The sequence below is a fragment of the Camponotus vicinus genome, unplaced genomic scaffold (genome assembly GCF_025532165.1).
Source record: "Camponotus vicinus isolate PSW18456_S1 unplaced genomic scaffold, iyCamVici1.0 SCAF_12, whole genome shotgun sequence".
In the NCBI taxonomy this organism is placed as follows: domain Eukaryota; kingdom Metazoa; phylum Arthropoda; class Insecta; order Hymenoptera; family Formicidae; genus Camponotus; species Camponotus vicinus.
The window spans coordinates 11,750,306-11,763,047 of record NW_028141948.1 but is presented as its reverse complement, the minus strand read 5'-3'; the positions used below and the strand labels follow the sequence as shown (position 1 = coordinate 11,763,047).

General features: G+C 32.9%; 2 long non-coding RNA genes across 9 annotated transcripts in view; both read left to right on the top strand.

Annotated features, from left to right (window-relative positions):
• LOC145963350 (uncharacterized) overlaps nucleotides 1–8,716 on the top strand; it is a 49,165-nt gene extending 40,449 nt beyond the window's left edge. For 6 of the 8 annotated variants that reach the window (XR_014436134.1, XR_014436135.1, XR_014436131.1 and 3 more), the window contains one exon: nucleotides 6,087–8,716. This is a non-coding gene — a long non-coding RNA (uncharacterized LOC145963350). The remainder of the gene's footprint in view (nucleotides 1–6,086) is intronic. The other 2 variants (XR_014436137.1, XR_014436138.1) reach the window with 2 other exon arrangements.
• Nucleotides 1–12,742, top strand: part of LOC145962458 (uncharacterized) — a 345,107-nt gene that overhangs the window by 118,235 nt on the left and 214,130 nt on the right. The window lies entirely within an intron of this gene.

Below are 12,742 nucleotides of genomic sequence, written 5' to 3'. Positions count from 1 at the left end.
CACATTATTTTTCCTATATTATATAATGGACATCTCTTAGAAAAGATAAAATATATTCCAACATTCAATCCGTTAAAAAAAAACGCTTCTAAAATTCGATCATTTTTCGTAACTATTTCGATATATTTAAGAAATTGTTTTTATTCGGCGAAACAGCGTGGTTTGTGAAAAAATGGAAGAAGAACTCGAAGGGCACGTCTCTCATCGCGTTCCGCAGTAGATGTCCTATCTTTTGGCAGGATTACATTTTTGGTAAATGGACGATAAAAAAAGGAGGATAAACTTATGGAATTTTTGAAACCGTATTTCTGGATCCGTATGTCGGTCATCTGAAAAGTAGGTTGGAGACACCAGTGATCAGTGAATATAGCAATGGTATAGTCTGGCAACTTTTTAATTTACCGATAAATTACGAAATCACTGTATTTGTTTGCTCATTTTACTTGTAACAATTGTAAATATTCTTGATTAAAATAATCTCTCTGTTAATGTGTGTATATATTCGCACATTTTTATATTTAAAAAAGAAAAAAAAACATCAAAATAATTAATATTTTTATAAAATCTGTCTTCCATCTTTATTATAAATACGGATTTTTTAGCAAAAATATATTAGTAACAATATGTAATATTTTTTCAGTAATACGTATGAAGTAGTATATATGAAGCAAGATTTTAATAATCTCTTTAGATGTTTCATATCAGTAATGATATTTTGTTAAAAAGGTTCTCTTGTAAGCAAATAATAAAAACCACATGAAAAAAATAGGATAAACTTGTATCAAATTTTTCAAACAAGCTCGATTATTATTTTAAATGTATTTTAAATGTATAATATCAAGTATATACAAATCGTAGCGTTTAACATCAACTTATCTGGAATTCTTGCATTAATTAGATCATACATTAGATTTATCCTACATAATAAATACTCGAGTATTTAGAGAATTGTCATCAATCTCAAGTAATTAAAAGATTATTATTCTAAATTCCTCTTACGTCTTCTAAATTCGTTGTTCGCGCCGACGAATTCATTCTTTGAAGTCATGTAATATTGATAGTCTTCCTATTGAGAAAACTGCAATGTACGGGTCTTGCTGCGCCGATCGAACGGCCGTAAAATCTTTATCGTTATTTAATCCCCTTTTCCACCGTATGTTCGCGAGAAAGCGTCCATTCGCCGATGGATGATCGTGCGGAATATCGCGTATTATATGAAATGCCGGTGTGTTGTAGATTCCTGTGGGAAATGCAATTTATTGGCAGGTCACGCAGAGATGTTCCATTAATGCTTGATCACGGATGTATCCACGTCGGCACAGTCGGAATTATCTTTTATATTTTATATTTTTTTGTGTGTTACATAGAATAACGGGTATAATACACAACAGTAACAATTTTTCGATATTTCTCTTTGAAAACCTGCATATACCTTTGGATACATATGGCTTATTTCGCCACATTATTCTTTCGAGAATATACTGCATCGCCTGAAGTCAGCTTCGGCTTTTACTTCTCATTAAAATTATAGGTATATCTATAGGGAGAGTGGAATCTGTAGTATCGAGGTCGCGCTTATAGCTTTTATTTTTATATTGCAATACATCTCAAAGAGGAGGGAAGATATTATTACAATATTTTTTTCTATAATTATTAGAACAATAATGTAAAAGTTTAATGTAAAATTTTATATTATATCAAATTAAATTGAATGTTGTGATTTATTATTATTATGCAAGTTTTATAAATTAAATTAATTAAAATGAGAAATTTTCTAACTATTACGAAATTGTTTTTCCTTTAATAAAAACAATGACATAAATCATCATTTATCGTTACTTTTTCTAGGTTTTTATTTATGTATTCGTTATTTACGCGTATCGTATATTTCTAAATTCAAATTAAAATTTTATTGTAAAAATCTATTTGAAAAACATGGCTTTATTATTATTATTTTGCGAAGTAGTTTTTCTTTTTCAATCATTTATAATGGGAATATTGATATTCCGATATTTTTGAAGAAAAAAATTTTAATTTTAAAAAGAGCTGTCATTAATATTAAGATTATCGTCTAGAAGATTAAAGTAATTAACGGAGTAGATAACTACATCTTGACTGACTGCGTAATGAAGAACTTCACATTAATCGTCGAGCCATCCGCATAAGTATTTCAACAGATAATACCGAAGAGCTATCCGTCTGCGAGAAAACCTTTGATAGAACTCGTGTTATTGTAATCGCATGGCATGTAACAGCCGTTTCAATGTCGTTGTCGCAGTTAGTCTGTCGTACGTTCTCGTTAACGTTCGTCAGGATCGTAATTTACGCGTTTCCAGACACCGTGGCGGCGACCGCGGCCATTATTAATGAGGGACCGAGCCTTAACGTCGTACCAGTGACGATGTCTCTCGACGTAGGGCTGTTTTCGTTTCGCCCCTCAAGTCAGTCCAACGAATCCATTATTGCGCCTCCACGAGCCACTTACTCAAATTACGATCCGGATACCTCGGACGATCGTGGCCTGTAAATTGGCTTTCTTGCGATCACGTCTCGCGTGACTTCGTAGTCCGTACATCATCCCGGAATATGACGCAGTTTTAGCAGGACAGGCAGGACAGTTATCGTTGACGATATTTATTCGATTGAATAGCGATAGATTGAATGCGATAGTATTTGCAAATTATTTACAAAAAGTTCTTTCTATTTCTCGTTACTTTCGTTTTAAAGACAATTTTCGATTAAGATAAATGTGCTAATCAAGATGCATATTCTTCTCTTTAAACAATTCATTGAAGCAAAAAGAATTATAAGCTCTTCATAAATTTCTGTTACAAATTTTGTTAAAGAAACATATATTGACAAAAAATATATAAAAATATAAAAATAGCATATGTAAATTGTAAATTAAATATTTGCAACAGTAATTTATGGCATTCACGTATTTGGTTGGTAATGGTTTAAGACAAATGACTTTAAAATGGGATCCAGGTCTGTCCCAAATAAAAATTCACGTTCTCATGGTTCGAGAGAGGAAAGTACTTTAACTTGAAGACCATAACTATAAATTCACGCTCTCCCGTTCGTTACTTGAGTTAACGAAAAAGAAAAACCGTAACAAGATAAACAAGATGATACAAGCCACAGTTCTGGCTAACTACTGTTACATTGTGGACGCGTTTATGTATAAACGGTGCTATTACAAACTCAGCAAATGTAAAACCGCGCTTATGTATTTATTTGCGGATTCCGCGCGCGCGCGCGCTAGAAAGTTACCTACCCGGGAGCCATTTTTGGAAGTTGCCACAGCCAGGGAAGGTTTGGCAAATAGAGGCTAAAAGGTTCGAGAGGGGTACGTTGAAAAGGAGTGGTTGTAGTGGATTGCCCGTTAAACCGGGAAATATATCCGCGGTGGAAACAAACTGTGTAATTTACTCGACATCCGAGATCGCACGCCCGCGTATCAGAGATTTTTCTTCTTTTTGGCGGAATAAAGCTACGAAAATGCGGCTACGTCCATTACATTATACGCTTGTAAGATATCATGCTTGTATGATGACACGACTCTCCGACAGCTTTGAACGAAATACACGGTCGCTGATGTTTATAAGATACAACAATAAGATGATTCATGAATAACTACGTTGCAACTTATGCAATGATTTCCTGTTTAGTTTGAGGGTATGATTGTTGGCATTGTATGTGTGTATGTGTGAATTGATACACGTTAAAAGCAACTAAATACTAAGTTATTTAAATGCAAAAATATATACACTTTGATTGATTAAACATCTAATGTATACTTTGTACGGTAGTAGTAATAGTTTGCACAATTCAAATTTTTAAAAATTATTATTTAACTATTACTATATTTAATATTGTTTATTGATATTACATTTAATATTGTTACATTTTATATAAAAATAAAATATATATTATTTCTAAAAATTAATTTTTTTATAAGTGGTAAATATGCATATCTTGTGTGTGTAATATATTTTATATACATGTGTGTGTATTTTACTTTTCAAATATCTTTTGTATCATATAACACATAAATTTTAATAAATGATTTATAATTTGGTAAAATTCCCTTCTGCATTTCGATTTATAATTTATGATAAAATTCTTTTCCGAAAATGATTTAATCGAATGCATCTTTATAAAATGTATCTGGAATTTTTGATTGGTTTCAAATTTTAATGAACTTTATTTCTCTTGTTTTGCAAAAAAGCTTTTTTATATAACTAAAAGTTGTTTTGAAAAAACGCTTTTTTATATACAACTAAAAGTTGTTTTGAAAAAAAGTTTTTTTCCAAAACAAGAAAAATAAGATTTAATAGTAAAGCCTTCAAATTTCATAGACAGAAATGTTTAAAACGATGTAGATTTTTATATTTATAATAATATATAGATTTATCGCAACAAATTTGCGATGAAAACTGCTATTTACGTAAAAAACATTACTTATAATAAATATTTGTTCATGTATCTTGAATCGCATGTAATTTACTGCGTATATAACGCGGCTGCAGCGGTATATCTACCATAAGAAATGTTGGTCCTTTGTATTCGCCACGATTCGCTGATGGGGTGTTGTTCTCTTGCACTTTAAAGCTGCATGGTTTTTGCAAAGAAACCTAGTAACACGTCGCGATTCTGTGTACAGGCAGATATATATGGTGGGCAATAAATATCTTTCACATGTAGCTCGAAAAAAATGACAGAAATATCATTATTACTTAATTGAAAACAAACACGGATACAATTAGAAAAAAATTGAAACAACAAATTTTGTGATTACAGAATTATATTTATATTAATAATATTATCTCTTTTTTTAGATAGATAACATTGAATTTTTCTTTAATTATTATTATCCTATGTTCTTGTAAAATTAAAAATCATACTTCTTTTAAATTTTTGATTGCTCATTTTTAAATTAACAATAATTATGAAATATATCCTTGTATAAAAATTGGATTTGTTGAAGCTTTTTACGGTGGAATTTGAAACTGTCTCTGTTACTTATTGTCTAAAGCCACTCTGTATATCCAGAGCGAGTAGAAGGTGTGTTACAGACGGTGTGTTGAAATTGCTATAGTTCCATCGTGAGGTTGGGGTTTGCACAGACACATACGCATACATACATTCACGCCAGCATAGGTGAGAATGTGCAGGTCAAGCTTGAGAAAAGAAAATTCAACCGTAGATCGTGCTAGCATTAGCGAGTCAGTGAAAACTGCAGATTACTTGTCAGTCGACCAACCATGAGAGCGGACGGAAATTGCGTAAAGCTGCAGTTCTTTCTTGTCACGAAAATTATGTGTCTAATAAAATCATTCACCGAATAAAACCTATGTCATCTACGTCTTTGCTGCAACAGTATGATTCTTATGTTTTCCTACAGGAATAAAAATGTGTTGGCTAGAGAATATTTGTATGAAAAAAAATACTTAAAAAAATTATTTATATATCCGTTCATATATATAATCTATTAAATTAACTTAGATAATTTTTTAAATTAGCAAAAAAATATACTGATATATATTTGTTTTATTATTCTTTAAATTATTTATTCTACTGCATAATATTTAAAATAATATGAGAAATAAAATATTTAAAATAATAAACATAAACATTTGGAAACTTTTAAAATATAATTCTTTATATACTTTAAATTATGTTTCTTCTGTGATAATTTTTTACAATTATTATTTCAAAACATTAATAATATTAATTATTATGTTTTTTAAAGAAATATTGATATACGTATTTGCATCACGTTTTTATACGTAAAAAAATATACACCTACATATAGATTTTGTTTTAAATTAAAATATTTTATAAATAAAATTATTTAAATATATACAATAATCTGTGTTTGAGAAAAATGTGTTCACTACTTGAATTTTTTATCCGCGTGGAAATAGCAGGCACATTGATATTATTCATCCCCATTTCCCAAATAAGAACAAACAAGTTTTATACTTTCCTTGCTGGCCCATGCATTTTCTATTATGCTGCCTTCGTATTCTTGTCTTTATCTCATTCCATTCATTTCCTCTGACGATTGTTAATCTTTGCAGGCTCGTTCCAAAGTCTAACAAGGCAATCTACTGCGACTATTCCACTGTTTGCGCCTTCGCTGTGCGTCGCATTGCCTCGCTCTTCGACGACCAAATCAAGAAAATAATTCCTCACGATAACCGAACTCGTAAAGGGAAGTTTACGATGGTAATTTGTGCAGTCTAGCATTAAGTTTGCAGTCAGATTTACTTTATGAAATTATACGAAGGAGTAGATTAGAGAGAGCTCTTTCGCAGGAGCGGAAGCAGCGACTCGATTGGACGAGATAACGACGGAACAATGAAAGGCTTTGCGATTTTCTTTGTATTCGCTAAAATAAATTGTCACCAACGATATCACATGTCCAAGCGAGATGATCGTCGTTGTGACTATATAGCTTTACATTGGTATGCATCGAATTTATCTCACGTCCGTTGGGAGCAATAACATCTTTTACGTTATCTTGCCAGTTCCCAATTTAACAATAGCTTGTAAATCGCCTTTAAACTTTAAATGTACGATCGCTCGACTATTGGCCGAATTTACACAGTACTGGATTAATTTTATTTTCAAACGCAGCTTTTGAAACGCGATAGTCTTTTGAATTGCGAGCATAGAATGTTTGTGGGAATAAAAACAAAGGGTAAAAAAAGAACGACAAAAGCAATTCAAGCAAATATAGGAATAAAAAACTATCCTTTTTATTTTAAATTGATTGCAATAGATCGACAATTAACTTTCTTAGTTTTATTTTATATACATTTTTTTGATATTTATTATCTTTTATTTTATTAGTACTTTTTTTCCATACAATTTCTTAGAAAAAAGAGATTCATTTAATTAAATGTTCTAAAAAATAATCTGTAAAAGCAAATATACATATATTTTATTATTTATAAATTTTATTGTAATCAAATTTCCATTTGTTCCTTTTTGATTTTTTCTCGACTTTTCTTTTCTAATTTAACTATTCTTTGTAAATTCATTTTCTTGTTTTCGATTTTTGAGATTATTAAGCAACGTCAACATGGTGGCATTTTACTTCTAAATTTTCCATATCTCTCTTCCATATGATCAATAATATTTCGATTTTTCCTAATCTTGACATTCGGACCAGAGGGAGTTGGATGACATAGAGAAATATGTGCAAGAGAGAAATATCTACAATAACCAATAACCTGCAACGATAAAATATAGTACTTGTCAAAATCATAAAAAAATACCTATTAATATAAATAATGTATCTCAAAATATTTTAAAAAATTAATAAAAAGAAATAAAAAAAATTAAATATATTTATAGAGAGAAATATTATATATTTTGATCAGTTACTCTCTAGTACTTTTTTCTAAATTATTTATTGGTAAAGATAAAAAATCACCACATATATTCTTATGTTTAATAAAAATAAAATATAATTTGATATTGAGCTGAAAGAAATTTTGAATATTTTTTACTTTATTTCGACGTCGTGCTATAAAATATTTTGTTCGTGATAACAAGATTTCACCCGTGAGCGTGCAATCTGATCAATAACCATCCACACAGTAAATTTCAATGAAAAAGATAGTACATACATCAATTTGTAATAGGAGTGGATATACTTGTATGCACATGCGGAACTACGTACAAACAAACAGGTTCGCAAATAACCGGACTCACGATCGAAATAATGCGGAATGGAGAAGGAAAATTCTCCCGGTTTGCTACGTTCGCTACGCAAGAAAGCTGGTCGCCAGCCATTTATTCCGAAGTTGCCGCAAATATCGCATTCGCAATTTTCCGTCGCCGTTATACAGGAGGACGAGGGATCGATTTGGAGGCGTACACGTATGTCCGGGGACGTGTACATTTGTTCACTAACGCGCAACCACGTATACCAATTTCCAAAGGATATATCCTAGACCGGCAGCCGCCCGTTCTTGCGCAGGATAATCGAGACAAATGGTCGGTCATTCGTCGGTCATTGAAACGAGGACATTCTTACGAATTACCCGAACCAGCAGTGTCGAAGATCGATTTCCAATTGCGCGGCTTTGGGATTCCGCTTCGCTTACTTCGTCCACTTCAGTCCCTGGACAGTCTATGGACTCAACGCGGACGGAGATAAGACGACGGCGCTCGCTCTCAGATAAAAAGAAACGCAGGAAGTGAAAGAGATAGGAAGCAGCTCGGTCCGATTCGTAAAAGTGGAAAATGGACGAAGCGAGTTTGGGGTTAAAGAAACCGACGAGAGTAAATCTCCTGACCGTCCGCGGACGGAATCTATGTTCAATGCTTCTAATAGATTAAAGAGACGTACAGGTAGTCCATTTCACGCAGCCACGGTTCTTTATTTCGTCTATATGTCGTATTAAGACGTATCTGCTTGGACAGTTAAATAAATAGAATCGTCTTTACAATACCGATAAAGCATAATCGTTTTTGCCAAGAAACTAAATCCTATTTAAGAATGCATTAAGAAAAAGAGAGTTATTGCGTTATCATTAAATTAAAATAAAATGGATAGTACATTTATCCGAGAATTACTTCTCTGAAAGATGATGGTAACAAAATATGCAATATGTATTATTATGTGCATATCAAATTCAATTATAAAATATATAAAAAATATGTATGGATATAAAAAAATTTATTGTGTTTATCGGCATTGATTGTTTTATCATTTCTTTCCAGCTGTGTAAGATTATATATTTGTAAGTATAATATTTATTTTAATATTTGAAACATAATTTATATACTGCCCGTTTTATTCTTCTGTATCAGACTCCTCTTCAATCACAACATTATTATCTTATCAGGAAATTGCCACATTCGTGTGCTGTCGAGGCAATGTTCGAATAGAGGAAACAAATCCAAGATGCAACATTGAAAATGGATTTCCGATACTATGTGAAAGGGCTGCTATCTTCTTCCGCCTACTTGACAGATCAAGAAAATAATGTCGATTTTCCAACATACTCGAAAAACTCTATATCCGACTTGACGTGGCATTTGCGCTTTCCGATATTTCGCTTCGGATTTTATAGATGAAACATCTTTTACATACATGATATATTCTACACTATAGTTTACATTAAATTTTTTCACGATTTTGAAAGTTCGCGATAAAATAACTAGTCTAATGGATAAGCCAATTCGTCGCTAATAGTGGTCGCGTATCTTATATTATTGACATTGAATGCCGATGTCAATCAAGAGTACAAAGGGATTATTTGCCGCTGTCTCAGAGATTGATTTTGAGTACCGTATCGAAAATCGATTTCCAATCACGCTGATTCGATTTACTTCTCCTTCAGAGTCCACTAGAATGTAGATTCAACGCGCTCGACAGATATAGCGATGAACAAGGGGAGGAAGAAAGAGGAGAAGCGTGTGCAAAGTCAAGAAGTGAAAAACAGACGAGACGAATGGAGTTGGTCCATTTCTTTAATGGCTACGACATTTGCATAGACGATTGTGTTTCATAGATCCCCGATAAAACCGTCCACATTCCTTTGTCCGCGGTCTCCTTATTTGCACGACCGCAAAGCGCGTCGACAACTCTTATTAAGCCCCTCTGTTAATCGAATAAAGGTTGGCAAATGGGCGGCCGTTCTATCGCCACGTCGAAAATCGATTTTCAATCTCGTGGTTTTAGTCCACTTCGTCTTGCAGTTGGGATCTACTTCTGTCCCGCGACAAGCAACCCTGCGATTCAACAAAATGACCAAGATAAGACGAAGATGGAAGGAAAGAGAGAGAAAAAGGAGGAAGAGAGAAATGGGATTTTAGCAAGAACAACCATTGTGCACTGGGCGAAGGGAGAGTAACTTTGTCGAATCGCGAGAGAGAGAAAATGAAGTAGCTTCGATGTTGAGAAAACAACGACGCGATGGACACGCGATAATTGTGAAGCCAATAGATTAATCAGCTAATACAAATCATCGATTATATTAAGGTGTATTCTAAATTCGTCTTTTTATAAGTTAAACATGAGAAATTTTTATTTTGAATTGTATTTCGAATATATATTTTAATAAGTAATAGTAAAACAGAATATGTACTTTTTTATGAACATCACGTATAATCTACTCTGATTATTTATTAATCTGCTTTAATATTGACAATTAATATGACCTAAATCTTTATTTTTGTACATATTAATAATTATAATTCGAAGTTATAACATACAATAATTAATAAATTTTTAAAATTAATTAGTGGGACTTACAATCTTCATCGGATTATTGTGAAAAATTAATTGCTTTTGAAACATGTGCACGTGATTGTAAATGAAAAATGTGTATGTCGATTTTTTGTATTATATATCATGATATTTCATTTTTGTTAATGCTAGATATCGATTATTTTGACAAGACATTGAATAATAGTAATAGTTTCCATAGGAATTTCTCAAAGTGGTATCTTGCAGCAATTGCTCGGATGCCCATAAAGCCAAAACGTCGTTTCAAAGCGTAGATCGCTTCTTCAATTTGTTAAACAACTTTCTTACAAAAGCTTTCACTTATAAGGATGTCGCGATATCAATCTACTCCAGAAATCTACTGGAAAAGCAGTTAAATATGAGAATAAGAATTGGAAAAAATAAATGATAATTATCGATGTTCAAGATTACAGAAAGTTATTATTTTGATATAAGCTTCTCTCCAGACATGTAAAATATATGAAAAGAGAAATAGGCCCTCATAAATGAATCAATCTTGTACGATTGAGAAATATCCGAAAATGCTTTCATATTTCGCTGTATTCACTATATTCACACAAGCGGCAATATTGATTAGGATATATTCAGATTATCTGCACTACGTAAATAAATAAAAACGCTGAGAGGAATTAAATCAATATCTATCGGCAAATTTCCCGAGGCTCCCAAATGATCATATCGGCTGCACGTTCGGAAGAGTCGTTTCTCCTCTCATGCTGAACATCAGTAACGATCATTACCGTGCACTTAGCCACCGCAATTGGAGGGACTTGCGGTGTCGGATGCGGGGAATACTTCGTAGTCGGATTGTACTGGCTCTCGAGGAGGATTTCGTAAACCACCCCATCAGCGCTGTCGGTGGAGCACGCTGCTGACCCACGTATCGACCATCAGGTTCGGCCACACATCCCTTCGTGGAAAAGGGGAACAGGACAGTGCACGAGATACGGTCCCATGCGCACCCTCCGGGAAAGAGGGGCGCACCTCGACATCGACACCTACCTACATTTCGTCGTCCGCCACGTTTGTTTACGTCGTCCTTCTTCCAACGAAAGCTACCACCTATATGTCCGCACCGACGTAAACTACGACTCCATTTGTCTTAGCCGCTTGCTCGCTCCGTCCGTTCCTTCGCCTCTCGCGAGCTGTCTTTACTATACTTCCTTATCGCTCTGAGATATATCGAGTCAAGACTGCTCGCAAGCGGATTGTAAATTCGCCTGATACTAACATTATTATGACGTGTCACTTCATTCAAGTATCGGTATTTTATTTTAAAAAATTACATTATAATCAATTTTAATTGTGAAATGCTTCAAATAATAATAAATCGAAATACCAATTTTACATTTACAAGATATTCCGCAAAAATTATTTGCGAGCTTTAGAACTCTGGGAAGATAATTTTTCTGTAATAAAAATTCTATATCTTTTTTCACAGCATTTAAACTTTCCATGTTAATTATCTTGAAAAAAAATATCGAATTAAATTTGTTTTAAATTAAAGCTTTAGTAAAAATTAGCTCAAGTTTTTTCTTATCAATTTGCATTCTTGCCGCTTTCATCTACTGCTTCTATCCACCATCAAAAGCCTTTAATTTTAGATGTTAAATAGCTTCATAATTGCATCTCGTTTTAAGTTTTCATATAGAAAAAGTTGATTTAAAATTTGCTGAAAAATACAATATGAATACTCGCGAAAACTTACATCAAATTAAATTTAAAAAAACCTGCAATATTATAATAATATATATTACACTAATTTTTAATTTATAGTAATTTTCTATTAAATTAAAATCTTGAAGAAATTTAATTCACTCACTATATTGCTTATCTTGATTTGCTCTTATTAGTTATTAATATAATATATAAATTAAAAAACGAATATGAATTAATTAAACTCCATACGTGAAAGGTAGTGTAAAGTACACAGCAATTTTTTTATTACATCACTAATATATAGAACATAACATTAACAATTCCCTATTCTATGCGTTAAATCGATAAGGTTAGAAAACTGTATTCTTATAAATTTTATTTAAGTTCAAAACTTTAATTAATAATCTCATAATTTCTACAGAATAAAATGCTTCAAGGTGAATAAAGTTCTGATATGTAATCAAGTTTCAGGAAATAATTAGACTCGCGCAATTTCACTGATCCCACTGATTTCGCGATTCTTGACGGAATTTCCGGACGTGCCCTAGATTTCGTGAAAATCCGTGTATCCGATACGAAACGAAAAGAAGTTGTTCCGCGATGGAATAGCTTTTCTCGCCGGGAGCGCAATTTTTCCGGTATACGCGCGTTGCCGACTCGCCAGAGCATCCCGAGTCACTAAGTCGTTTAGCCCTGCTGGCCCTCAGTTTATCTGGCTACCATCTACAGGGCGAATCACGGTAGAATAACACGGAGAGAATTTTGCTGCGTATTTTCCTGTTCGCAGCCATGCCGGGATACGGCAGACAC